Raw genomic sequence first — 26,903 nt, 5'->3', positions numbered from 1 at the left:
TACTCAGGATCCCTTTTTGTGTCATCTCTTATTTATGGACTATTAGAAATGGTTTTAATCTTTTCTTTACGGACACATTGCCTCTTTTTTTTTTTTTTTTTAAAGAAAACACTGTCCCTGCAGTTGTGTGTTTTATCTTTTATTATGTAAAATGTATCTACGAGATAGTGTTCATATTGTCACGGTCACTGTCATTTGCTTGCTTCTCATTTGTCAGTTTCCTTTCTCTTTGTGTATCTGTCCATCTATTGGAGCATGGCTGCATTTCCGTGTCCTTGTTTGCTCACTTTTTTAGGGGCTTCTTTTTCTTTTTAAGCACTATATGGGAGTGTTTGTGTTTTTCAGCTTGCTCCGTTGAGTAGTTCTCCCTTCTCCTTGGTCGTCCCCCTGACACTTTTGCTTACTCTCCCCTTTGGTCCTGTGATTGCACCGGCCCCTCCCACCAATTCTCTCGTCTGCATTTTCCTCCCCAACTCCTCCTGCCGATCCTCCACTATCCTTCCCAAGCCTCACCCGCCCTTCCTCTGTGTTGCCTTGGGAACACACAGCTACGATTAAATAAATAAATAAAAGAAAGTGGATATGATGTGGCCAGGGCTAATGCATTTATGAAAATTGAAAAAAACGGCATTAGCGCTGTCCACAGCATAGTGCTTTAGAGAAAAAGTGTAAAAAATAAAATAAAAATAAAAAAGTCTTAGCCTTGGCAACATGCCAGCTACAATGCAGTACAAAAAACTGCCAAAGCTAATATCTGTCAAAGGGGAGGACTATTGGCATAGCAATGGCACTAAGCCAGCAAATCTACAATAATCTAACAAATACAGCTCTACAGCATGTTTGGAAGTGTTGCTGGTATTGTTAGTACCTATTTTATTCCAGAAAAAAAAATCTATTGCAAAATGCTATTTTTGCACTAGCCTATTTAACTGTGTATATAAATACTGAGTTGTGCAACCTATGTGTGTGTGTGTCCTTCCATTATAAGAAAGACTGAACCTCGAACTTAATTTTCCTCTGACGCTGTTGTCCTCCAAAACATTAACCTGTTAGGTGCGGGCGTCGGCCACTGGCCGACGCCCACACACCCTCCCTGGTGCGGGTCACGACCAGTGGCCGACACCAGGAAGGGTATCAATAAATCCTCGGGTGCGTCGCACCCGAGGATTTATTATTTTTTTTAAACCCCCCCCCCCCCGGGAGACACGGAAGCTTCCGTGTCTCCCCCCGCCCCCCCACCCGCCCCTTTGTGACGTCAGCTGCAAAGGTGTTTTCCCCATCAAAGCAGGAAGCAGCCTTGCGGCCGCTTCCTGCTTTGATGGGGAAAACGGCCTTTCTCACGTTCGGGAAGGCCTCGTAAGAAAGGGGAGACACTCCCCTTTCTTACGAGGCCTTCCTGAAAGTGTTTCCTGGCCCCCCGGTCGCAGCTGTGCTGCGATCGGGGGCCAGGAAACACTTTCAGGTTTCCTGGCCCCCCGATCGCAGCACAGCTGCGATCGGGGGGCCAGGAAACACTTTGAAAAGGCCTCGTAAGAAAGGGGAGACTCTCCCCTTTCTTACGAGGCCTTCTCAAACTGTTTCTGGCCCCCGATCGCAGCTGTGCTGCGATCGGGGGCCAGAAACAGTTTGAGAAGGCCTCGTAAGAAAGGGGGAGAGTCTCCCCTTTCTTACGAGGCCTTCGGCCAGGAAACACCACTAGACGCCAGGGATTTCACTTTGGGGGGGCGGCCCCCTCGGAAAACGGGCCGCCCCCCCCCCCCCCCGGGGGCATAATTAATAAAAAAAAAAAAAAAAAGGTAGGTGCCCCCTGGGGGGGGGGATGGGTGCGATCGCGCCCCCCCCCCAGGGGATTGTTTTTTTTTTTTTTTTTTAAAATAATAATAAAAAAAAAAAAATGACAGGGGGTCGCCCGTGGGCAGGGTGACCCCCTGTGGGGGCAATTTTTTTTTTAGATGTTGTAGGGTTTCCCTGGGGGCCATTTTGGCCCCCAAGGAAACCATACAACAACTAAAAAAAATAGATCTATATATAGATCTATATTTATATATCTATGTAGATAGATATATCTATGTACATGGATATATCTATAGATATATCTATGTACATAGATATATATATAGAGGTAGATCTATATATACCAAAGAGATTTATAAAGTGTGCTACTCACCTGTGAGGGTCTCAAGGCGCTTGGGGGGGGGGGCGGGGGGAGGGAAAGGGGCTGGGAGGTTCACTGTTCGAAAAGCCAGGTTTTGAGGCCCTTCCTGAAAAGAAGTAGGTTTTGGGTCTTGCGAAGGTGGGTTGTGAGGGCGTTCCAGGTTTTGGGTGCAAGGTAGGAGAAGGATCTGCCCCCGGTGGTGGTGTGTTTGATGCGGGGGACAGAGGCGAGAGAGAGGTCAGCTGAGCGGACGTTTCGTGTGGGGGTGTGGGGGTGTGGAAGGTGACTCTCGTTGAGGTAGGCAGGGTGATTTGTGTGAGAGGATGAGGATCTTGAAGGTGATCCTTTTGTCAATGGGGAGCCAGTGGAGGGATTTGAGGTGTGGAGAGATGTGTTCGTGTCAGCGGAGGTCGAGGATGAGTCGTGCTGCTGAGTTCTAGATGCGTGTAGTTTGCGCTTGAGTTTTAGAGTGGTGCCGGCGTAGAGGGCGTTTCCGTAATCAAGCCTGCTGCTGATGTGTGCGTGAGTGACAGTTTTTCTGGTCTCTGTGGGGATCCATTTGAATGTTTTTCAGTATACGGAGTGTGTTGAAGCATGAGGAGGTGAGAGCGTTGATTTGTTGGGTCATCGAGAGGGAGGAGTCTAGGATGATGCTGAGGTTGCGTGCGTGGTTGGCGGGGGTGGGTGCAGGGCCTAGCGTGGTGGGCCACCATGAGGGGTCCCAGGTGTTTTTGTGTGGGCCAAAGAGGATTATTTCGGTTTTGCTTGAGTTGAGTTTCAGGTGATTGGCTGTCATATATATATATATATATATATATCACTTTTGTCAATATGTGTGTGGTTTCCCTGGGGGGAAAAGGGTCCGACTTGTCTAGTGGCAGTTTTAGTGCCATAAAGAAGCGCAGAAGGTTTATATGCCTACTGCAAAGAGCAAATCTGTATTTTATGTAAATAGCTGAGTACATTAGCAAAGTCTATGGAGAGATGAAGGGCACTTTTGCTGGGTGGTAATGAGGGAATCCGAGGAGGAGGGAGTGGGAGCACCAATAATGATTGTTGGACTGGGCGCAGGAGGTGCTAAAGACTGTGACGAATGGTATGTGACAAGGTGTTTTTTGAGTGTCTTGAAAGTACGTGCTGATTGAGGGAAGAAGCGCAGGTAAGGTGGCCTCTACTGTTGCACGTATCTCACACACCATCGATTTTGTGACTGTCTACGTAGGCTAGTGTTTTAGAGCAACAGTTTAGCCAATAGCAGAGATGGCATCTTGATGGATGACTGCTGCCTACACTCGGGTTATAGAGGACCGCTCCGACATAGGATCAGAGACTGAGACATCAGATACTGAGACAGCATCTGAGGGATAGGACAATGGCGCAGACTCTGGGAGTGATTTTTCAGTCAGAGGAGTCCCATTCGATAACTCCTCTTCCAGTACATTATGAGGGAGGTGATGAGGACAGTCCTGCTGTCCCTTCGCAAGCTGTTTGTGCAACTGGGTAATAGTGGGTTAGGTCAACCCAGAGAGCAGGTGAATGCGGCGGCAAGCAGAGAGAGAGTGCTCTCTTGGGAGCTCCCCAATTTAGTTCAGCCCCAAATTCCACCACCCAAATCATATTGTGGAGACATCAAAATTATCCATGGCAAAACAAACTGGTTTTGTAAGGCAGGCACCTGTGTTTTTGGTCCTGGATTCGGCGGCCATATAGAGAAACACACTAAACCCAAACATTTCTGGAAACTAGACATTCGGGGGAGTCCACAGAGGTGTGACTTGTGTGGCTTCCCCAAAGTTTTCTTACCCAGAATACCCTGCAAAGCTGAAATGTTGAAAAAAAACTAAATTTTTCTCGCATTTCTGTCACACAAACTACAGGAATATGCTGGGATCCACAATATTCCTACCACCCAGTGACTCCTCACCTGTCCTGATAAAAACACTACCCCACTTGAGTGCCTACACCTAGTGTCTGTGTCAGGAATGGATCACCCCAGGGTCAACAGCTGCCTCACGTAAGGACCAACATTGACCGTTGTGTGATCTATTCCTGTTGCAGGCACCAGGCCTAACCACACAAGTGAGGTATCATTTTTATCGGGAGGCTTGGGGGAACGCTGGGTGGAAGGAAATTTGTGGCTCCTCTCAGATTCCAGAACTTTCTGTCACCGAAATGTGAGGAAAACTTGTTTTTTTAGCCACTTTTTGAGGTTTGCAAAGGATTCTGGGTAACAGAACCTGGTCAGAGCCCCGCGAGTCACCCCATCTTGGATTCCCCTAGGTCTCTAGTTTTCAAAAATGTACAGGTTTGGTAGGTTTCCCTATGTGCCGGCTGAGCTAGAGACCATAATCCACAGGTAGGCACTTTGCAAAAAAACAGCTCTGTATTTTGTGAAAAAATGGGATGTGTCCACGTTGTGTTTTGGGGCATTTCCTGTCGCGGGCGCTAGGCCTACCCACACAAGTGAGGTATCATTTTTTTCGGGAGACTTGGGGGAACATAGAATAGCAAAACAAGTGTTATTGACCCTTATCTTTCTCTACATTTTTTCCTTCCAAATATAAGAGAGTGTGTAAAAAAGACGTCTATTTGAGAAATGCCCTGCAATTCACATGCTAGTATGGGCACCTCGGAATTCAAAGATGTGCAAATAACCACTGCTCCTCAAAACCTTATCTTGATCCCATTTTGGAAATGCAAAGGTTTTCTTGATACCTCTTTTTCACTCCTCATATTTCAGCAAATGAATTGCTGTATACCCAGTATAGAATGAAAACCAACTGCAGGGTGCACCTCATTTATTGGCTCTGGGTACCTAGGGTTCTTGATGAACCTATAAGCCCTTTATATCCCCGCAACCAGAAGAGTCCAGCAGACAAAACGGTATATTGCTTTCAGAAATCTGACATCGCAGGAAAAAGTTACAGAGTAAAACATAAAGAAAAATGGCTGTTGTTTTCAGCTCAATTTCAATATTTTTTTATTTCAGCTGTTATTTTCTGTAGGAAAACCTTGTAGGATCTACACAAATGACCCCTTGCTGAATTCAGAATTTTGTCTAGTTTTCAGAAATGTTTAGCTTTCCGGGATCCAGCATTGGTTTCACACCCATTCCTGTCACTAACTGGAAGGAGGTTGAAAGCACCAAAAATAGTAAAAATGGGGTATGTCCCAGTAAAATGCCAAATTTGTGTTGGAAAATGTGGTTTTCTGATTCAAGTCTGCCCGTTCCTGAAAGGTGGGGAGATAGTGATTTCAGCACCAGAAACCCTTTGTTGATGGCATTTTCAGGGAAAAAACCACAAGCCTTCTTCGGCGGCCCTTTTTTCCCATTTTTTTGGAAAAAACTAAATTTTCACTTTATTTTGGCTATTTTCTTGGTCTCCTCCAGGGTAAACCACAAACTCTGGGTACCATTAGAATCCCTAGGATGTTGGAAAAAAAGGACGCAAATTTGGCGTGGTTAGCTTATGTGGACAAAAAGTTATGAAGCCCTAAGCGCGAACTACCCCAAATAGCCAAAAAAGGGCTCAGCACTGGGGGGGAAAAGGCCCAGCAGCTAAGGGGTTAAGAAAACGCCACTATGATGCTCTATCTGAAAGTCAATAAGCTGAGCTGATCCCATAGGTGGGGGGGGGGGGGGGGGGAGGGAGATGAGGGGGTCAAGGCTGTAAACCCATTAGCACAGGTTTGAGTTCACAGGTGTGAGTTCCCAAACTGAGAAGGACGACCCTTTGAACCAACACTACCATTTATGCTAAAAAATAGTCCCTAGCTATACAGCCAGTCTGCTGATGGTCAGGCCATATGCAGAACACAAATCCCTTTTTTTTTTTTAAACCTGTTTTGAGTTTTTCACAAACACGAAAAAGATGGGTATCTGCAACATACATTCATATGATTGACTTTAGGTATATCAATATTTCGTAATGTGTTTAGGGAGCAAGGCTACATTGACTGTTACAGAATCTGGTATACCACAAAACAATCTCTGGTCTTAGCCTGCTTATTACAGTCAGTCAACGGCCAGTACATTGCACATAAGACCGTCTGTTATTAACAACCCCCCCAACCCTAACCCCCAACTTGAAAACCAATATTGTCATGCTATTTATGTGTGTGCTACTCAAATCATGTCAGTGGTAAGATGTGTTTCCCATTAAAGAAAATATATATATCACCTATGGACACGAAGATGGGATCGGATCAGAAAAATTCATTGATTGCACCTCTGTGGACATTGGAAGGCCCACCCTCATCAGCCGCCAGGTAATGTTTGCAGGTGGAACTGTTCCAGCAGCATATCCCACACCACAGAAATTGGTCTTTTGCATAACCCCCCTGTATCCTTCCCTGCGCAGTACTGTGCTTTCTGCAGCCACCCCCCAGTGTTGTGTTATTTGTCACTTGGCCAGTTTTGGTTTCAGGTCTATGAAGCACGCCTCAGTGAGGGGCGCTTTTCGGGCGTGGGTAGAGCTCAAATATCCAATGCTCCATTGTGCCTCAATGGGCATGTTTCATCAGGGACCTAAGTGAGTCACCAACGAAGTGTCGGCATGCCCAAATCATGTACATCAAACCTGCATCTTCAGTGTGGCATCGGGGACAAGAGGATGTCACCTAGAAGGAACACCGCATGTACCCTCAAGGGATCAAATATGTTTTTTTTTTTTTTTTTAAATCAAATTGAATAAACTTAAATTGTGTGTGGTGGGTTATATGGGTGCCATATTCTAAGCAGAATCGCCACACCCTGTCACGTAGTGGTCGATCTATCTCCATTTCCCATTTATCTCTGGGGGGGGGGGGGGCAGCGATAACTGTAGGTGAGGGCGTATGCCTCTATAGAGCCACTGAATTAAGTGTCTGTCTTTGCACATCTCATTACTTGCTTGAACCAATCAGTGGGGTTGTGGCTCTTCTCCTGTCTGTATCCAGTGTGTTTTGATAAACCACACGACCATGCTGTGTGTTAGGAAGAGGGTTTCGGGGAGAGCATGGATCTTCAGAAGCTCTTGCTATGGAATCAGTGAGCTCCCTTCGGACAGGTCCCCTACCGTAGACACTCCCTGTTCATCCCATGGTCAGGTACGTGCCATTGATAGAACACCTCTAAGTGTGGGCAGGCCGCATATTAGGGGTGTATGGGATCATGGTTTGTGTGTGACGGAGTGCTGAGCGCCAGAATGCAAGGGCATTATGCAGAAGCAATGGAAACGTTTGGGGGCAACATACTTTCCCTGGTAGCATCAATGAATTCAGGTGGCCACTTCGTAACTGAGATGGTGGATAACCTATTTCTTGTACATTGGTGCCCGGTAACCAGTAGTTGTGCCAATAAGATCTGAAGTCTGGTGCACCCAACGCAAATCCAAACTTATATGCGTAAAAAAATAGAAGTCCCAAATAAATCCTTACATTGCTTCTGGCTCTAGAGTAGATGGAAACAGAGGTGACCGACTTCTGACAGGCATTTTTTCTATATTGAGCCGTAGTAGAATAGCCGGACAGAACCTGTTCTAAAGCCACATCCCAGGTACACAGTAGTTAACAATGGAGGTGAAATGAACAGCGTGTTGTAGCCCAACAGGAGGAAGTTTCGTTTGTCATTTCTGTGTGAAGTTACAACTTATTTTTACAAGTGAAGTACATATACAGCATATACGTGAAGAGTGGAAATCATGTTAAACAAGCACTGGCAAAGTACAGAGTCCTGACTTTGGCAAGCGTGCAATTTTGTGTTCTTTGTGCACTAACATTTGCTGTGTGTAAAAAAAAAAAAAAAAATGTTAAATAGAAAAATAAAGGCGTGGCCCAGCAACCCACGTATGGCATGGGTGTGCTTCCCTTTAAATACAGATGCGCACGTGTGATCAGGCAAAATGGGACACTCAGAGCAAGACACCTAACAGAGGACGAAGGTCGATCCGTTAACCCACGCTAAGTAGAGTGGAGGCAAAGCGCGTGCGAGCGCCACCAATTTCATTACGAAGGGCCCGAGGGGAGTTTTGATTTCTATTGCACATGATTAATGACAACACTATGGAGTATGATATTTATTGGGTGCTATAAAGGGTTTTCCCCTTAAATAGGGCATATAGACTTTACTGCTTTCCCATATTTTAAAAGGCATTTCCCTCTGTCAGCCGCCCAACCCTGATAAACATCACCAGGTTGACCAGCCGAAATGTACTGGCAGATGCGATCTTTACACCCAAATGTAGAACTTGAAGTAACCAGAGTTACTGCACATATGACAATTTATCGACCATTTGTAGCAAGGGCCTAGGCTTTGTCAGCGTACACTAATTATACCTCGTGTATGTCAGGAACGGGACCTAACTCACACTGAACAGTTCGTGAGACCAACAGCATCTTCATCAACACTTCAAAACTCTTTCCATCGCACGGAAATTTCAAGGTAGAGTAACGCGGTGCAACTCATAGAGCTTGTTTATAAAAAAAATAAAATAAAAAAAAAAGAAGTAGTTCGATCACTTCAATAAAGAAATGAGAAACGCATAATGCACTTTGAGATACAGCAGTGTGTTGTACACCAGATTCATTGGTTACTACTAGAACATGTTTTCTTCTATCTATGTACCTCACCTTAGGTGGATTGTCCACATGCAGAAGAAGCATAATGGACGGGCTTAGCAGTCCCCATCTGGCAGCATAATTTAGAAATGTTGCACCCACCATCACCAAACACCAGCTGATCAGATTACCACTGCTCATTGTTTCCGCTCAAATGCTTAAGCTTTGCAGCCGCAGAAAAAGACTGATGCTTTCTTAGAAGGAGGATGCTGTACGCAACTGCACTATATAAAAGACTACTTAACACATTTTTAAACTAATATTTGGTAATGCATTAGAATTATAAGTTATACTCCCTCCCTTTTGGGGGTTTCATATTAGAAGCAGAGGTAAAGCATATGGAGGATTTTTGGTAGCCTCAACCTGGTAGAACAGCTCATATGTAACACTGAATGGACTGAGGTGGCTAGGCAAATTCTGGGTTAAAACTGACGTGGCATGTTATGTTATGAAAAGAACCGTGGGCTGGGATGAGGCCTAGAAGAATTACTAGTGCATAGATTAATTTAACCATTCCAGGTTTCACTTTTTTGTGTACTTCAGTTCATCTTCCTAAGTACGGTGGTTATGCCCAGATGTGGGTCCCATGCTCACTGTGCCACTGAAATGAAGCTACACCCAAATGAAGAGCCCCAAACAGGGTATTTGTGGATTGCTTGTATTCTGGTTCAGAGCGAACCTGACCTGGCGATTCAGGCTGGTCTATTCCTATTGGATACAAATGGGCCAAGGCTGACTTGCATATGGCTGGGCCAAATTGAGGCAGCATGATGGCTTGGGATATGGCCAGAGTAATTACTAGTGACAGATAAACGCAAGCATGCCACCCATCACTTTTTTGTAAACTACAGTTCTTTTTTCATCAAGAAAATGGGCACATATGGAGTTATGCTGGGGGAGGCATCCTATAAAAACTGTGCATTTGCTTGCTTATCAGAGGCAGTCAAGCCCAATGTGGGAGCTCTTCTATTCAAGACCTTCGTTAGCTGCTTCACCATCGAGCTCTGAATGGGCTTCAAATACAAGAAGCATGAATTTACATTACTAATTACCAAGAAACTCACATCTGATCCTACAAACTGGAAACTGTAATTGGGCTCCGACAATAGCCAGGCAAGGGGTTTTGATTAAGGGGTGAGGCAGAATTGGACAGTTCTACTTTTTTCCTAGCAAGTTCAAAACCAAAGAATGTGAAGGTTCCCAAGACTAGTTTGAGGACTGGGTGGACAAGGGTGACTTGGAAACAAAGATGTGGATAAGTGAGCCTTTCACGTATAGTATCCTACACATCTTTTAGAAGCTTGAAGGGGGATGGTTGTAGCATTGTGATTGGAGGCTCTTTATCATACTGGTACCGAGCTCCTCTAGAAATGATCTGCATGGTATCGCCTTTTCCAACTATCCTGCATTCCTAGGGTGCTTTTTTGCTTTGCCTCCTTATATTAAAAGGAGGGCACAAAACACACATTGGGGCTTTAGAAGACAAATTAGTGAAAGATCCTTCCCTTTACAAGCGCAAGTGCAGAAACCTACTGCAGATAAAAAGATGAAGGATTGAGCTAGTGTTAGTGAATGTTTTCAACGAGGGGCCAAAAATCTGATAAGGAGAGCAAAACGTGCACAGAGTAGGGAAATATTACTGAAAAATAGAGTTGCAGCTTAGCTTGTGTTTCTCCTTTAGAGAAATGGGGGGCAAGTGGTCAGGGAAGAACATTTGTCGTACTTTGATCTATTCCTTTGCATGCCATGACAAAGGTCAAAATATCTTCTGTGGTAGATGTAGTTGGAAATATTAGATTATACCCACTTAAAAAGTGCAGACATGCCACAAATGGCCTGTTGGCACATCCAGTAGAGTTTAAAGGAATCATTTTAGGCAGGATTCTAATCGGACCCAAACATCTACTTAGATCCTTCCTGATCAAGCAATTATTGTTAAAGGCTCCCACATCGGATGGAGCATTATGAAAGCATTCTAAACTCACTGGTCAGGGTAGCAAATGCTCAGCCGCCAGATTAAGATTTAAATTCAGCTGAGTACATTAAGGGACCAGAGATTATGATGGGCTGTATACCCGAGTGTTTTTTTAGGGGGAAGAGAAGAAGTCTTCTGCAGCCATTAGTAAGGTTCAGAGAACAAGGGGCCTTTTGATGTACCCCCAAGGGGTGGGGGGATGCCACCACATTCTGCGGTCTCCGCAATCGAGAAGCTAGGTATTTAGACACAACCAAAAATTCTATAGGAGTAAAATAAGTGCAAAAGTTGTACCATAATCAATGGACTCATTCTTCGTTAGAGGGTTTAATAGGGAAACTATGCCTCTAAGGATCTAAGATGGTCGTATCCTGAAGGAATCCAGGGTCTACATTAGGTAAGGAACAACAGAAGGAGGGCTGGTAATATATGGGCATTATTGAATTAATATGAATGTTATAATGCTTCGTAGTCCTTAGAGGAGGCAGTTAGAAGTGGCAAAAATCCATACTCTAACAGTACAATTGTGATACAGGTCTGCAGGAAGGTATTATAAAACAGGTAAGTATGTAAGCCAGCAAAACCAACACACCCAATGTCCACTGTAAATATTAGTAATTGACTAAGAGCAGAAAAAAACAAGCACAGAGTCTTTAGCAATGTTTGTTGCAGTGCTGGGAAAGGCATGTTGATGTTTACTCCAAACACAAACTATTGTGTGCTGTTTACAGTACAACACCCAATGCAACATACCGGTGGGTGGAGGAAACCGGATTCCAAGCTTTCGAACCCAAAGAAGGTAGAGCAAAATTTTCTGAAATGCTCAATTTATGTTCAGTTTTGTTCACTCTTGTATGCCAGAAGCCACAAAATGTAATTTTCACATGAAGAATGTCAACTAGATCGAACAGTTAAGTGGTGTGTAATTATTGAAGCATATTTGTTGAGACACCTGACGTTCAGTGGTAAACTGAACCACGAAATATTTGGGTAACATAACATTCCAACGGAACTAAAAGATTCAATAGATTCATTTAATAGCAATATTTGCAGAGACTAAAAAGCCCCCAAAAGATGATCGAGCCCAGCAGCACTGCCACATATTATTTCCACCTCAACCCAACTCCATCATGGCTGCTTTTGTCGACTTGGGGACAATTTGCCCCAGATATTCTTTTTTAGCACATAGGTTATAATCGCAGTGATTTGCCTCGGACTCCTCTGCAAGGAACAGAGTACATTCTCCTAAAGCGCCAGTTTATTCGCATTCGAAATAAAGCTCAATATACATATTATTTCATGTTTATATAATGTGTGTAACTAGATCACTTTGTCTTCCTGTGACAAGTGAATCCCAGGTATATTATTCGCTGTCTACTTTCCATAAGGGAATCTTTGCTGCTGTGCCTCCTTTTGGGGGCATGCTCAATGTGTTACCCAAGTCTTGCAGCAACAAGGCACAACTCGAGAAACCATCTGCAAGGTTATATGCGTTTTTGTGCTTTTGCTCGCACTCTATCACACACCCTCCCGCCAAAACCTCCTTTAAAAATCTTTTAGTACAGCAGACAGTGGCTAGGAGGTCACACATAGGAACGTTTTAAGGTACACTGGGTAAGCTATTCAGACCGATAAACTTTGAAGCAAGCCCCCGGAAAGGAGGCTTTAGGCCCTCATTGCAAGTGGCTCAGAGTCACAGATCCCGGGGGAAACTAGTAACTCCGATGGCTGGCAAAATCTAGCTCCTTGTAAATAGAGCTCAGAGGGTTCAGAATGAGATGAGAATTATTTGAAGAAGTTGCTACATCTAGGTACGCTTGAATAGACAATTTCTCATGTTGCCCCCGACTTTCTCCAAAGTCTCTTAAACTGCTTTCAGCAGCCAAACCATAGGAGGCAACGTCAAGAGACCTGCTGTGCTCCAGTGTCTCTCACAATTCTAATGGGCCTGGCAACTCTTTCTACTGACCCACTCGGGATTAGGTGTCCTCTCTTAAGAAGGATCAAGTGGGGCAGTGAGCAAAGAAGGTAGTAAGTAGAATGTGATGGGGCTTCTACAAAGAATAAGCCAAAGCAGAGCGAGTTCGCACGGCTACCCCTCTCAGTGCCACCACCCTAATAAACGCACATGGGATAGGGATGCCTCTAATGCGTACACACTCCCTGTTGGATAATGTAGTCAAAGATATGGAAGATATGGTGACAGTGGAGTCAAGGAAAAACAAAACAATTTAGATAACGCTTAGTGTGCCTGGCTGTTTCTTTCTTTGTGCATAGGTCCACTTCACAGAGACTCCAATCCACACCAGGTGGGGCCAACACTAGACTACAAAGGGTGATTACATACCAGATTCTCAAGATATTCAATAGCAATGGTCAGCAAACCAAACAGGGCGTCATATACATGGTCAGTGGTTTTCAAGTAAATCCAAACTAAATATAGTCAAGATGGCACAGTGCTGAATGCTCAGGATATATACCTGGTCCTTCAGCTTGAACAGAAATGAGGTTTAAAGGTGAGGCACCACCAAAGAAGAACAGAAGAGAAGAAACTGACTCCGCAATGCAAGCATGCATGCAAAATACAGTTCAAAGTGGTGCAGCGACCAGATTGAGTTGGCTGATTTATAGCATTTACACAGGACACGCTTGAATACCAGGTTAGGAACCTAACTAAGTTAGTTAAAAACGTAAACACACACACACACAAGGGTTGGTTGCTACTAAGGGCAGCAGAATATACTTAAGTGTGGCTCACTTCACTAATCTGCGTGTTTCAATGAAGCCTATCACTCAGTTGTAACCGGTTTTCCACAGGTAAAATGTTTTGTTATGCCAGAGAAAGATAAAAGAATAGATGACTAACAGTGTTACATGGTAAATATAAATCAAATACTACCGTGAAGAGTAAGTTAGGACATTAAACCGTACCAAATTTACTCGAGGGGGCTGTGACCACCTAATTGTTCTGGTAGGATTCGGATTGCTCTCTTCATGCTTCAGGTCTCTAGTATTTTCCACCAAAAGCTTTACCAAACTGTACAAGTATTTAAACAGAGATGGGTTTGGAAACTGGCTTTTTGACGAAAGCTCTGTGCCCACTCAGGAATTACTCTGAAATTCTGGACAATCATCTGCTCGCTGAGTTTACATATAATCTGCAGCCTCAGAATAGACTAGAGGCCTAGTTAGTGCACCAGGATGCTATATTTAGAGCAGCAGCTTGCATACCAAAGGCTTACCACAACAAGAACATTAGCACAATGTCCCGCGGCCGTGGCATGATATAATAAGACAAGAGATATTTTTGAGTTTGTGTAGTTAAATATGTAATTATAATATGGACATATATATTCAGATATAGATATACACATCCAAGCAGCCGCGTTTATGGGGGACAACTTGGAAATCAATGTATTGTCATTTACACAGGTAATACCTTCTGACAGAAACAAAACATCACCACCAACAAAAAATGCAAATCTTATGTGGATGACTATATCCTGCCAATAGAATTTTCAGATCCCTGAAACAGGCAAGGTGAGTCAAACTGATGGATGGCCCGTGTGAACTTAAATTGACAATTTCTCTGGGCAGTATTCTAGTCTATAATTTTTATATTGCATGTGCACCCCTAGAGTGTGACAGTGCCTCATGAGGGACACTCCAACTCAAGCTAGTATTGTATTTCAGCATTTATATAGAGCTTACTACCCTTCTGTGGAGCACCGAAGGGCTTGCCAACATGGGCATCATGCTACATCATGTAGGATGTGTGGTTGGCAGGATGTTTATTTTGATTTGATCCTATATGGGAAGTGTATCTAGGTCATGGGTGATGACCACTGAGCGGTTATTGCATGCAGCATGTATCAGTGTGGTGGATGACGAAGTGTGAGAGACAGTCTCGCAGTTTTTTTTTAGTTTTTTTTTTTAGCATGCTGGAAAATTTGAACAGTTCTGCAGGCACATTGAATTCATTTGTGATTATAGTCTGCTTAACTTGTTACTGCAATGAGTTAACCAAACTGAGGTTTTGTGTATAGCTGTAGTCCTGAGCTAGGCCATATTCGCTCTGCAGAGGAACACATTCACAATACTAGACAATTTTTGACAAGCAGAAATTAATCTACGTAAGGATGGTGGAGAACTGCAGTTCCAGAAGGATCACATAACAATGGACATGGCTCTAGGTAAACATCAAACATCCAATCCGTAGCTTTTTCCTGTTAAGCATATATGTGTATATTCCAGATGATTGCTCCTCATATGTATACTTGCAATTTACAAATTTCCCTCAGAACAGTTACTTTAAAATGTAATGTGTCTTTTTGTTAATTACCCCAATTACCTCAAGGTGTACTGAATTACTAGGTGCATTGGTACGAAGTCTTCCTCTGTGTTATACGGAAAGATTATAAAATCAATAAAAAACATTTAGAGAGTAAACACGCGGTAAACCTCAACAGGATATACATAAATTCTCTACACAGCTTTTGATAATCCCCAGTGCTGCACACCAAAAGTATAAGCACTGTGGCTATGTCAAAGGCATAAATCCTTGAAATGCTTCTCCGATACCCAGGCGGATGGAGTTCACACTATTAACATACTATTTAAATAAAATAAAATGCATAAAATGACAATACCTGAACTAGTCTCTAAAACAACTAGACATAGAGTTACCAAAGAAAGTTGAAAGGCACCTAAAACCACGTTGCTTCTCTGTAAGAAATCTTCTAAAAATAAACGGTAGTTTTGGGGCAGAGTAGCGCATAAAATGGGAACCTTTCGTGGATTGCAGTTGGTTGGGGAATATACGGGTCAGGTAAGCCTACAAGGGCCGACTGTTTCTTAGCCTCACTCAGACACTCCACAGCCGCCTACCCACACAGAACGCAATTCATTCCAAGGTAACCTGCGGGCAGGGCGAAGTCAAAACATGAATTTCAGGAAACTGCTCCCCCCACGTGGAAGTCTGTGATGCAAAGCGTACTTTTCCCCTCCCTCGCGCCAGTGAGTTTTCCGTTGCAGCGAAAGCTGCGTGACTGGAATTGCTGGAGAAGGTGCAGCGCGGACCCCGCCTCGCTGCCCCCGGGCGGCAGCTGTTATTTGACTGGAGAGCAAAGGCTGCGACGAATGAGGGCGGGTAAACAGCAGTAAGCTGCACACCCTGGACAAACTCTGCAACTACCCGCCCGAGAGTCGATGATGCAAGGAGAAAAAAAAAACACCCCTGTGTACGACACTGGGTCGTAAAAAGGCTTCTAAGTCGTAAACTAAAACGGTTTCTCAAATCATTAACCAGCCTCTTTTGCCTTCCTTACTTCATTTCAGATGAAACCCGGACTTTAACAAATTTAACCCCCCGGCAACTGTAAGGGTCTCGGCATAGCACCGTTTTTATTGGAATTCTTTATTAAGGGCTGCAACATGAATGAACCGAACACTGAAGCAACAAAAGAACCGAAGATGCCAACGCGGAGCTTGCATGGGGGCGGGGGGGGGGGGGGGGGGGCTGCCATCACGAGGACGGACCGTGGGGCGCTACTAGGCCTTGTAGTGAGGGTCAGTGTAACGTGCTAGAAAGACCTAACCACGTGCACCCCTCTCACAACAAGTAGAATTATGAAATACAACTAATACCAAACCAAAGTTGATAATATTTAGTAGTACCTCAGTGTGCATTAATTGTCATTAATACAGCGGACCAATTAAGCATTGCAGAGGCCGCAGTATGCCATTACTATCTCACGTTTAGAAGAAACTATACGTTTTGGGTGTTTCCCTAAAAGCAGAATTCAAGAAGGCTCGGAACAAAGAATTGGAAGACATTAAGAATTGCTTCACCTCATTACAAAAGGGAGGGTTTTCCGGTTCGATATTATTATATATCACTAAATATGAGATTCGTTACTTTAAAAATGTATAGACCGTGGACTGTGACCAGAGGAGTATCTTCGCGCTACTGAGGGACAAACTAGGTAGGACAATTGACACACTAAAGTCACAGGAATGCATTGAGTGTATCATTAGAACCACATTTCAGTAGCTTATTAATGTGAAATAATTTCAGTGTTCTTGAATCCACAAAGTAAGTCAGGTATTTGGATGTAGGGCCTGATAATGCTCTCCAAACCCAGCTTTCTTGAAGGATCCTGAGAAGTTTTATGAAGTGTGCCTCAACCTACTCCAAACAGCCTCCCTTTGAAATTTCTGTTAGAAAAATAAAAATACAGACCTCTGTGCAAGGTTAAGCATTCAAACCAAATTATTTTAATAACAGGCAGTGCAAGTCGGACACGTGACAAGAAATAGATTCCACTCATCTGCGACCATATGTCAGTAGGGCTGTTGTCCTTGACCCAACAGATACTGGGGAGTGGCAACAAACAGGGTTACTGTTGTCCAAGCTTGAAGGAATGTCCTTCTATTTTTTCGGACCGGTTTGTTGGCTTTCGGACTCTGGGCACTTTACCACTGCTAATTGGTGCTAAAGTGCATATGGTCCCGGTCTACATTGTACTGGTGATTGGATGCTCCATGATTGGCATGTTTGATTTACTAATCAGTCCCTAGTAAAGTGCACTGTGTGTGCCCAGGGCCAGGTAAATCAAATGCTACTAGTGGGGCTGCAGCACAGATTGTGCCACCTACATGAGTAGCCCTGTAATTGTGTGTCAGACCTGCCACTTGGGGGGGGGGGGGGGGGGGGGTGTAGTTTTACACTGCCATTTCCACCTGGCAAAGTCACCCCCTTGCCAGGCCCAAACCTTCATTTTTACTACATGCAAGTCACCCCTACAGTAGCCCCAACGCAGTCCCATGGGCAGAGCACAGTGTATTTAAAAAGGTAGGACAAGTACTGGTGTGTTTTACATCCAGATAGTGAAATACTGCTAAATTTGTTTTTTCACTATTGCAAGGACCATCTCTCCTATAGGTTAAACATGGTGCTTATATATATTCATCCAAAACCAACAATTGTCAGACAATTGATTTGTTGCACTCCAGGAGAGAGTTTTATTGCTTCTATCCAAAGAAGTATAAAAAAAGAGAAGACACCACCAGTAAACTGTGATCAAGACCGAGAGGTTGAAACGCTTTGGTGGCGTCTTCTCTTTTTTTATACTTCTTTGGATAGAAGCAATAAAACTCTCCTGGAGTGCAACAAATCAATTGTCTGACAATTGTTGTTTTTGAATATTGTAGAGGAATGGTCCTTTCCTCATGTTTGCACCCGTAAAACTTGTGCGCCACAAGGTGGACCGTTGATGGTGTAAAAATTTTATTTATGTATATATATATATATATATATATATATATATATATACACACATATACATACATACATATATATTTTATTTTTTAAATGAAGTTGGCTTTTGAACTGTAAGTTTAAAAATGCCACTTTTAGGAAGTGGGCATTTTTTTTGCTTAACCCTTCTGTGCCTCTGCTGGTCTGCTGAATACACATCTTGATCAAGATGACAGTTGGGCTGTTTGTGCATTTACTCTAGCTTGTCACACAAAGGGAGCGGAGGCATTCCCTGCACATCCTGATGGCCGATCACCAGGCTGCTGGGTCTTCCTGAGCAGGAGTGGTGAAAGGAGCCGACACTTGAACCTGAATAGGGCTGTGCCTGTCCTCACAGGAAGCAGTCTCCAACCACCTGGAGCGTGTCTGGGGCCAGGGCTCTTATGCACTACGAAGTTTGCCTACTTCCAAGACATAAATTGGTATAAATAATGGACCTATGACCCCTACATAGTTAGATCCTGTGCGGACTGAGGAAATTCTACCAGGAAGTACAGCTGGATGCTGCAGGAGGGACTGGCTCTCTCCCGGTTGCTTTGTTGTGTTGGCCTGCTGCTTCGGTCCTGGAAGTGAACTGGACTTGGCTTTCTACATCCTGCTTCCAAAGGTTTTCCAAGGGCTTTGCCTCCTGTTAAGAAGGCTCAGGGACATCAAATACTGTATCTGCCAGTACCTGGGCTCTTCTGAGAGTCCTGACTTGCCAAGTGGTGCCAACTCCAGTCCGTGGGCCCTTCGAAGTACAAGTTGGGGGATCTGAAGGAGACAATCACAGCGCCAAAATAATCAATGCAGAGCCTGTCCCACAGCTGCAGCATTGACATAGCACCTGTTTCACCACAGTGCCATCAACACAGCACATTTGGATTTCCCACACATCGGCCCTGGCTGCCTATTTTTCATCGCCCCAGCACCTCAGTAAGGAACTGAGCCTGCGTGTCCATAATTCAATGCATCGCTTTTCCTGAGAGGAAAGAATTGACTCATCACCTCCCCTGCGCAGTGAGCAACCGGTGCATCGCTTTTCTTTTCTTTTCTTTTCTGGTGCCTCACCTCCCCTGTGGCTCGCGTAGTCTGTTTTTGACACATACCAGGTACTTTGTGCTAAAAAGAGACATCCATTGATTCCAATGGTTTAAGACTTGCTTAAATGTTTAAAAAGAGATATTTTGACTTGTGTATGTTGGATTTTTGTCATGTTTTACTTAGATAAATATTAGCTATTTTCCTAAACGGAGTCATTTGGGAGAGGGAGTATGTACACGTACAAATACTTTACACATTGCCTCGGAGATAAGCCTGACTGCTTGAGCCAAGCTACCAGGGGGTGAGCAGGAGTTATAACAGTGTGACTACCTTACCCTAAGTAGAGTGAGGGTTCCTACTTGGGCAGGGTGTAAACCACTGCCAAATAGAGAACCCATTCCTAACACTACTCACCACTATGACTTCTGTTTTGTTTCACTATAACTGAAACTCACTATGGGTCATCCATTTGGCAATGCCACATAGGTACCTTCTACATTTTTCCAGAACCATCTTTATTCTGCTTTCCATTGCATGTCCTCGGCATAGCCAGAACAGTCGAATCTGAAGGACTGAGTATGGCCTAAGGTTTTCTGTGAACGTAAACAAAGTAGGGCTTTGAAAGATCCTTAGAAAACTAATTGAGTTCCATCCTCTTGAGTGCAACCTGCCTAAGATACTGCTGCTGCTGCTCATAAATACCAACTGCTATTAGAAAGGGATAGACACACACTCAGTGAACCACTCTTTAGAAAAATTATTAACGTATGGGTACACATACCATGAGCACTGGTGTGCAGGTGGGTCAGTGGTTCAAACCCTTTGTTGAGAAACAACCCCAGAAGATATCACTCCACTAATCAAGCCAGCCAACAATGACTAAAGACACCAACACAAATAGTACCACTTCTTCACAGGGAAGCCCATAACTTCAGAGTGCACATACCACTTCGTTGCGATAATTGATGCGTTTTCAAGACTCTTGAGAAGGGACTGTCCCATGCACGATTTTGCAAGCATGCACCCACATCATCAGTTGTCCTAGTGAAAGTATCCATGCTATTTTAGATTTTTAATTCAATAATCATGCACATGTGCCGAGGCCTTAAATGTTTAAGGGTTCTGAAGAAACAAAGCCTGATTATTATTTTTTTGTGGTAGATACATGTGGCGAACGGTTCAAAGACCATTACCAGTGGTGTCAGCATACCACATTTGATTCTCTAGAACTAGACAGATCTTTTTCTGGACCTTGGCAGGAAGCACGAAGCATACCTGCCTCAGTCTCCAGAAATTCTGAGAGTACCATAACAAGGTGTTTGCGGCCATCCTGGGTGTGTGGCATGTGTGCAGGCAGTATCAGAGGACTGGTATTAAGAATCTTCATGGCACGGCACAGTGTGATTACGTGACTAGTCATGTCCATTTGGGACTTCATCTAGTAAACACTTAATAGATAGAGACTGGGTGCCCATCTCCCAGGAAGGGCTAGTAAAGTGTATAGCGGACACCCCAAAAGTATTTGTAAGGTAGCAAACACTGAGCTTCCTACAGAAATAAAGCAGTGGCCTCTCACCAGCAGCTCACCCAGTTGCTCATTTCTGAGCACTCCATTGTACATGGTGGTTGTGGATGGGTGGAGAGAGTGGTTTCCTTTGTAAGTGCAGGGTGCGGCCGTTTTGGCAGGGCCTGCCTTTATTCTCCCTGTGACGTGGTATTTTAACAGAATGATGGCTGTCAGGTGCAAAGACTCCACTCCTCATTGTTCTCGTTTTCTGTGATCTCGATGGAGACACTCTTCCTCCCACCTCGATGTGGCATCATACAAAGATGAAGACTGCTTGTGCTCTGCATAGAAGGGAAACACCCTCAGTGGTCTCAGAAGAGTGACAGTCCTCAGTATTCACTGCCTGAAAAAGGACTATAAAAAGAAAGCCTGAAACTTCCCCAAACAGTTGCAAGAATTACCAATGTGATTTGCCTTCATAGATTGCTATTGCTTTACCTGTAGCACCTCTTGAGAAGTCAAAGTTCTCTTTCATAATCCACTTATGTTGCATTACAAAGTTGGTGCAATCACATAGTGTTGCTTGTATATAAAAGTTAAAGCAGTATGCTGGACAATCACTGAGTGATTATTGAGTTCGGAGTACACACACCACCTCCGAGAAGCTGAAGGCTGCTCACCTAATACTTTGAGAGTCAGGTGCTGAAAGAGTTTATAGTACTCAGTTATCAGAGTAGGTCAGGCTCGGTAATAGCATCAATATAAGGTCTCAACCACCTCGGTTGTAGCCCAATAACCTCTTCTTGTCCTGTGACCCTCTAAACTGTTCAGACAAAGACCAATCAATTTGGCCCTATGTTACTCAAACGCAAGCACATCTCAGGGAAACGCACCGTGTGGGAACAAATATCCCACTAACGTCACACACAGTTTGAGGGCGTTACTGCAATTGCAGATCAAACATCTTACAGGGGGGAGGGCACTTAACTTATTTTAACTTGTTAAAGTGGCCCGAGTAAAATGATCTTGCTGAAAGTTTTGACCTGCTGATAATGGTCATCCTTGACGATGGAGATGAGCAGAGCACCACTGTCCCACTGTGATGTAGTTTACCGAGTCCTGGGGCAGTATCCATTGTGAGTGCTACGGGTTGCCTCTGGAGTCCCAGGCCACAAAACCGCTGCACGCTAAGGGAGTAATTTGGTTATCCATATGTCGAGACAGTCAATACTTTTGGCGCTGGAGGGGATTAGAATTTCAGACACAGTCTGAAACTGTAAATACATCAACATGTATTAAAATATGTTTATGTAGCTAAAAAGGGAACCGATTAAAATAAAAATAAAAACACAAACACACACACACACACAAGGTGCTAGCAACAACCCCCAAAACACTCACAGCTCCTTAGCAAAAGGCACTATATATATTTGTTTATATAAATTGTCTCAATGTTGTCCTAAGAGGATGTGATTAGGTACATTCAGGGTTCTTTGGGGGTTCTCGTAGGGCAATACCTAGTGCCAGTATTCCTTCCCTCAAGGGATTCAGGTTTGTTGTAGGGGTGCAGGAAGCAGCGACACTGCTCATGGACTTTAAGAGGTCCAGTTTCCACAATTGTAGATTTCCACAGCGTTGGTCCAAAATAAACTAACTGGGAAGTTGGCACAGCTTTCACAAGCCAAGAAGAGGACTTTCGTTAAAACATCCACTTATCAGTTTCATCGTGTAGTGACAACTGTTTTCTAGGAAGTGCTCACAATGAAGTCGCAGCAGCAATCGCTTCCCGTCACAGAGTTCGACATTACTCAATCCTGGTCAGCAGATCCACATTAAAACTGCAGTCTGCAGCGGGCTCTTAATATAGACTAGCAATCACACAGTTCATCCAAGTAGCTCTGCAATCAGAGTCAGCCAAATAGACTAAGAAACTAGTAATTGACAGATACTGTTGCACACACACACACAATTTAAAATGGAACAGAAGCTTAGAAAGGGACGAGATGCCAAAAAGCAAGACAGGACTGTGTAAACGTGAGGTTAATAAGAACTGATGGAGAACGAGCCATTCTGAGCATCTACAAAGGAGGCAGTATATCAGCATTGGTGTGTCAGGGTGCCATGGTCTCTAATGCAAACAAGAACAAACAGACCCTTTCCTACCAGCTTGGTTGTAAACAGCCACAGTAGTTGGAGTTTTTCTGGACCCCCTGTCATCCACTGGTTGTGGTGTAACTGTACCTGCTGCACTACTGATAGATTTGCCAAACACACATGCGCTCTCACTGCTCACCCCCCCCCCCCCGTGGCCTCCCCCTTTAAAAGTAAACGATAATAAACAAAGTTTATTATTGTTTTCTTTTAAAGGTTTTGCTGTTGCTGCTGGCGGGGGAGGGGGGAGGGGTCGGAGGCTACGCTCCTCGCCCTAATGGAGGAGCCACCCTATAGCTTAAAAGGGAAAAAAAAAAAAAAAAAAAACACGTTGTGAGGCTTCACAACACTATTTTACTCATGATAATCATGCAATCCCTCAGTGACCCCCAGGTCAGTGACATCAGAAATAATGCATGCAAAAAGTGATGGATGGAAACCTTGCATTAATCCCACCCACTGGTAGTTACTCGGGGCAGCATCCAAGTCCAGCGCTGGGTCCAAACTGAGGTGGCATTGGGTGCAAAACAACAAAATGATTGTTGTTGGGCTTCAAGTAATTACCAGTGGCTTAGATTAATTCAGACATTCCATCAATAACTTTTTGCATGCCTTAGTGTGTTGCCCTAAGTGGGATGCGTATGCAGAGAAGTGGGTCTCGTGCACACGGTGTTACTGGAACTACGCAATTGTGCGGCTGTGGCAACACTCGTATGATTCGACACATAATCCATCATCTGAAGCATAATCTGCAGATTTTAATTTTAAAAATGTGTTCCTAGCTCAATCGGCTACTAAAAATGCAGTGACAAGCGTTGTAGCGTGGTGGAAAGCCTCTAGCAAAGCTGGACTGGTCACTTTTCTGATGCTTATTGTTATATCTGGGTGTTGAGTTGGTACTAAAGAGGTGCAACCAATGCCCAGAGTGTTATTAAGTTTAAAAATGACAAAAGCATAAAGTAATATTACAAAATTTGGCGTATTATGCCACCTAACTTCGCTTTTCTTGCCGCATAGTTTACTTTACCCTGCCACACAATTTGGCCCTTTTCTGCTGGATAGTTCCAATGGACTTGGCTATACCTGGCTGATGAGCCCATAACTAGGGTGAAAATGGTCTTGGGTTGCTTGTGTTGCGGTACTGGGAGGACGAGGCTTGGCAATTCGGACTGGACAGTTCCAACTGGAGCAGGGTCAAGAGTGATTTGCGTATGGCTGGGTCCAAACTGAGGAGGCGTGGTATTCAAAATAACAATGGACTGGGATGTGGCCCAGGTAATTACCAGTAGCTGATATGAATTCAAGCAAGGCATCCATCACTCTTTTATGCTGCAGAAATAATGTAGCATAAGAAGGTGCTGTTTTACAGTTAGTGCCTGATCTGAAGATACTTTAAAGGGAAAAAATACTCATTAATGTAGGGGTAGCACAGATCACACCTAAACAATATGTTGGTTAGGCAGTACCCAAAAACCATTTATTTACCTAGCAAGCGTCCATTACTATAGCTACAGTTGTTCTCAAACTTGCCTGAGCTAGTGCTAAAGTGCTCAAGTCTGAAAACGGACATTTAAAAGGGGGCACCATCATTAAAAATACACTTTCGTCACTTCTGACGCAAACTTCCTGGGAACAAGAGGCACACTTACAAAAATAAATAAAATAAACTCAGTTTCAACATGGATAGAATTTTTTTTTTTTAAAGAGAAAAATAATTTCTAGGTTTAAATATATATCTTCAAACCCACTATTCTCTTACCACATCAGCGACCGAGATTAGAGTGGGCTCGGGCAGGAAGAGGGTTTGAGGCTATATTTTTTCACCAGAAAATATTTTTAGGTTGAGACGAAAATCCTTCTGAAATTAATATAGGAGGAGTCTCTTGTACCACAAAACACCAGTAATGTGAAGAGGCTAAGCAACTTGAATGCTAACAAAGAGTCTCCCATGATTTAAAAAAAAAAAAAAAAAAAAAAAAAAATCCTTGCCTGTCCTAACTAGCAATGTAAGTAAACGGAACAATTTGCATGATGTTTAAGATGACAAACCCTCACCCACCATTATTATGGAGAGTAATTGAGATTTAAATATCGTACTAAGAAGATTATAGCAAAAATGTTCACAATCAAAATACAAAAGAAGCATGTATTTATAGATGTTCTATACTTAACTCCACATACAAATACCCCAATGATCGATCTATGTTCACGATACGTAGAGGTGGAGTTAAGAGCAGTAAATCTTTACTTCCTTCCCTGGTGTTTTGGTTGCTTACGCGTTTGCTTGCAGTTATCTTTTAGTACAGCATTTGTGTAGTATGTATCCTGAAATACATCCACGGCTCTAGAAAGCAGCAAAATGCTTTCGCGCTTTATTCATTTCTTGCTCCTCGCCCATCAATCGGAGCGTCAAAGCCAACTAATCCATTTGAAACTAGAGGGTCCCGTTCTGCTCAAGCGGTGCCTCAAAGCAGCCAAGGCGATCTTGGGCGAAACAGACACCTTGTGTGCCTCTGACAGCTAGGCCGGAAAGCCAATTTGCATACCACAGAAGACACTCTTACAACAAGGACTGCTAAAATAGATTTGTGAGGGTTGATCCAAGGACACTCTGGTGTTTTGGAAACATATACTAATCGGCGGAAGAAGTCGTACCTTATTTGTTAGCTGTGCACCGAGTGTCTGATGCAGATCCCAGTCACAGCTACTGCATTTTCAATATAAATCAGGAAAGAAAAAAAAAAAAAAAAAAAAGGAAGGCTTTCTTAGATGACCAATTAACTCAGTTATAATCTGTTGCGTAATCTTTGAATGCCTTCTACAACCCAACAGCGGATTTGAACAAAAATAGAAGATGCCGTACAGATGTTAGGATTACTAAAAGTGTTTCTCAGTGTGGCAGGCTGCACAGAAAACGGGTCTTTGTCAAAACAGATCGGCAAACAGCCGTAAGTGTTTGCCCACACCCACTTCCCGTTAGGAGTGGGAGTGGAGGGCTGTAAAATAAACAAGCATTGGCAAAGCCAATAGGTCTCCGCAATGGGCGACCTAATGCTGTTAGCAATGGGGTGGTTGACGGGAGGGCGATGGGGGTGGTGAAAGGGAGGAAGGTGGGGTTGGTGAAAGGGAGGGCGGTGTCTGAGAAACTGACAGCCCACGTCCTTCACTGCTGCAGTGCTGAGGGCAGAGCACGGATGGGGCAGTGCGGCGGCAACAAGACCACGCCTCTATCTGGGCACCAAACATAGTCGTGCCTGGACCCAGCACTCGGTCATCAGCATCTGCGCTTCCATAAGGGAGACCACAGAGGGAATGCAACAGTAACAAGCAGTTTGCTCATCCATTACTGCCAGTGGACAGAATGGCCAGGACCAACATGTGGCAGCAAGATGTAACCAGCACTCCTAGCCTGTGGCATGACAATCACCCATTTGCAAACACAAAAAAGTAGTCCCAAAACAATGCCAGAAAGTTCCAACTGTGTATGTTTAGCAGTAGTTGGGCGGTGCACTCGGTGAGGGCTAAAACCCAGAAGAGGCATGACGTATGCATGCCCTTGACGAATTGGGAGAATGCAAAATGGAGCCAATCACTCTTGGCAGTCCGAGAGCTACTCTCATTGTCAATGTTACTGTATTTTAGCCATGTGTGTTATGGAGTGCAGGTATGTGGTGTAAAGTGGAATTCTGTGGGTTGGAATAGTTTGTTGTGGAATTGTGTGGTGTTGAGGGGGAGTTATGTGCAGTGGAATTATGTGGTATGGTGTGCAGTGGAATTATGTGGATAGTATTTATGTGATATTCAGTGTACTGGAATTATGTTTAGTGGGATTGTGTGACATGAGTGTAATTATGTGTAGTGGTATTGTGTGTCGTGAAATGGCATGTAGTGGTTTGGAATTATGTGATGTTGTGTTGACTTTTGTGGCATGATGTGGAATTCTGTGTTGTGGATTGGATCTGTATGGAGTGGAATTATGTGGTTTGTAAATATGTGGTGTGGAATGGAATTATGTGGAGTTGAATTGTGGTGTGTGGAACTGTGACGTTCAGTTAAATTATGCTCAGTAGAATTATGTGGCATGATGTAGAGTGTATTTATGAGGATTCTTAGGTAGCATTGAGTGGATTCATGTGGGAACGATTAGCGTGTAATTATGTGGAGTTGTATTAGGTGG

General features: G+C 43.8%; 1 protein-coding gene and 1 long non-coding RNA gene across 2 annotated transcripts in view; one reads left to right on the top strand and one right to left on the bottom strand.

The window, feature by feature from the left end:
* The window catches only part of LOC138300597 (uncharacterized), a 56,006-nt gene that overhangs the window by 9,981 nt on the left and 19,122 nt on the right, over positions 1 to 26,903 (top strand). Inside the window, exon 2 of the long non-coding RNA XR_011204967.1 lies at positions 14,160 to 14,267. This is a non-coding gene — a long non-coding RNA (uncharacterized lncRNA). The remainder of the gene's footprint in view (positions 1 to 14,159; positions 14,268 to 26,903) is intronic.
* ANXA11 (annexin A11) overlaps positions 1 to 26,903 on the bottom strand; it is a 126,891-nt gene that overhangs the window by 88,391 nt on the left and 11,597 nt on the right. The window lies entirely within an intron of this gene.

This window comes from Pleurodeles waltl, chromosome 6 (genome assembly GCF_031143425.1).
Source record: "Pleurodeles waltl isolate 20211129_DDA chromosome 6, aPleWal1.hap1.20221129, whole genome shotgun sequence".
NCBI lineage: Eukaryota > Metazoa > Chordata > Amphibia > Caudata > Salamandridae > Pleurodeles > Pleurodeles waltl.
Note: the sequence above shows the minus strand (reverse complement) of the source record. Positions and strands in the feature narration are given on the sequence as shown.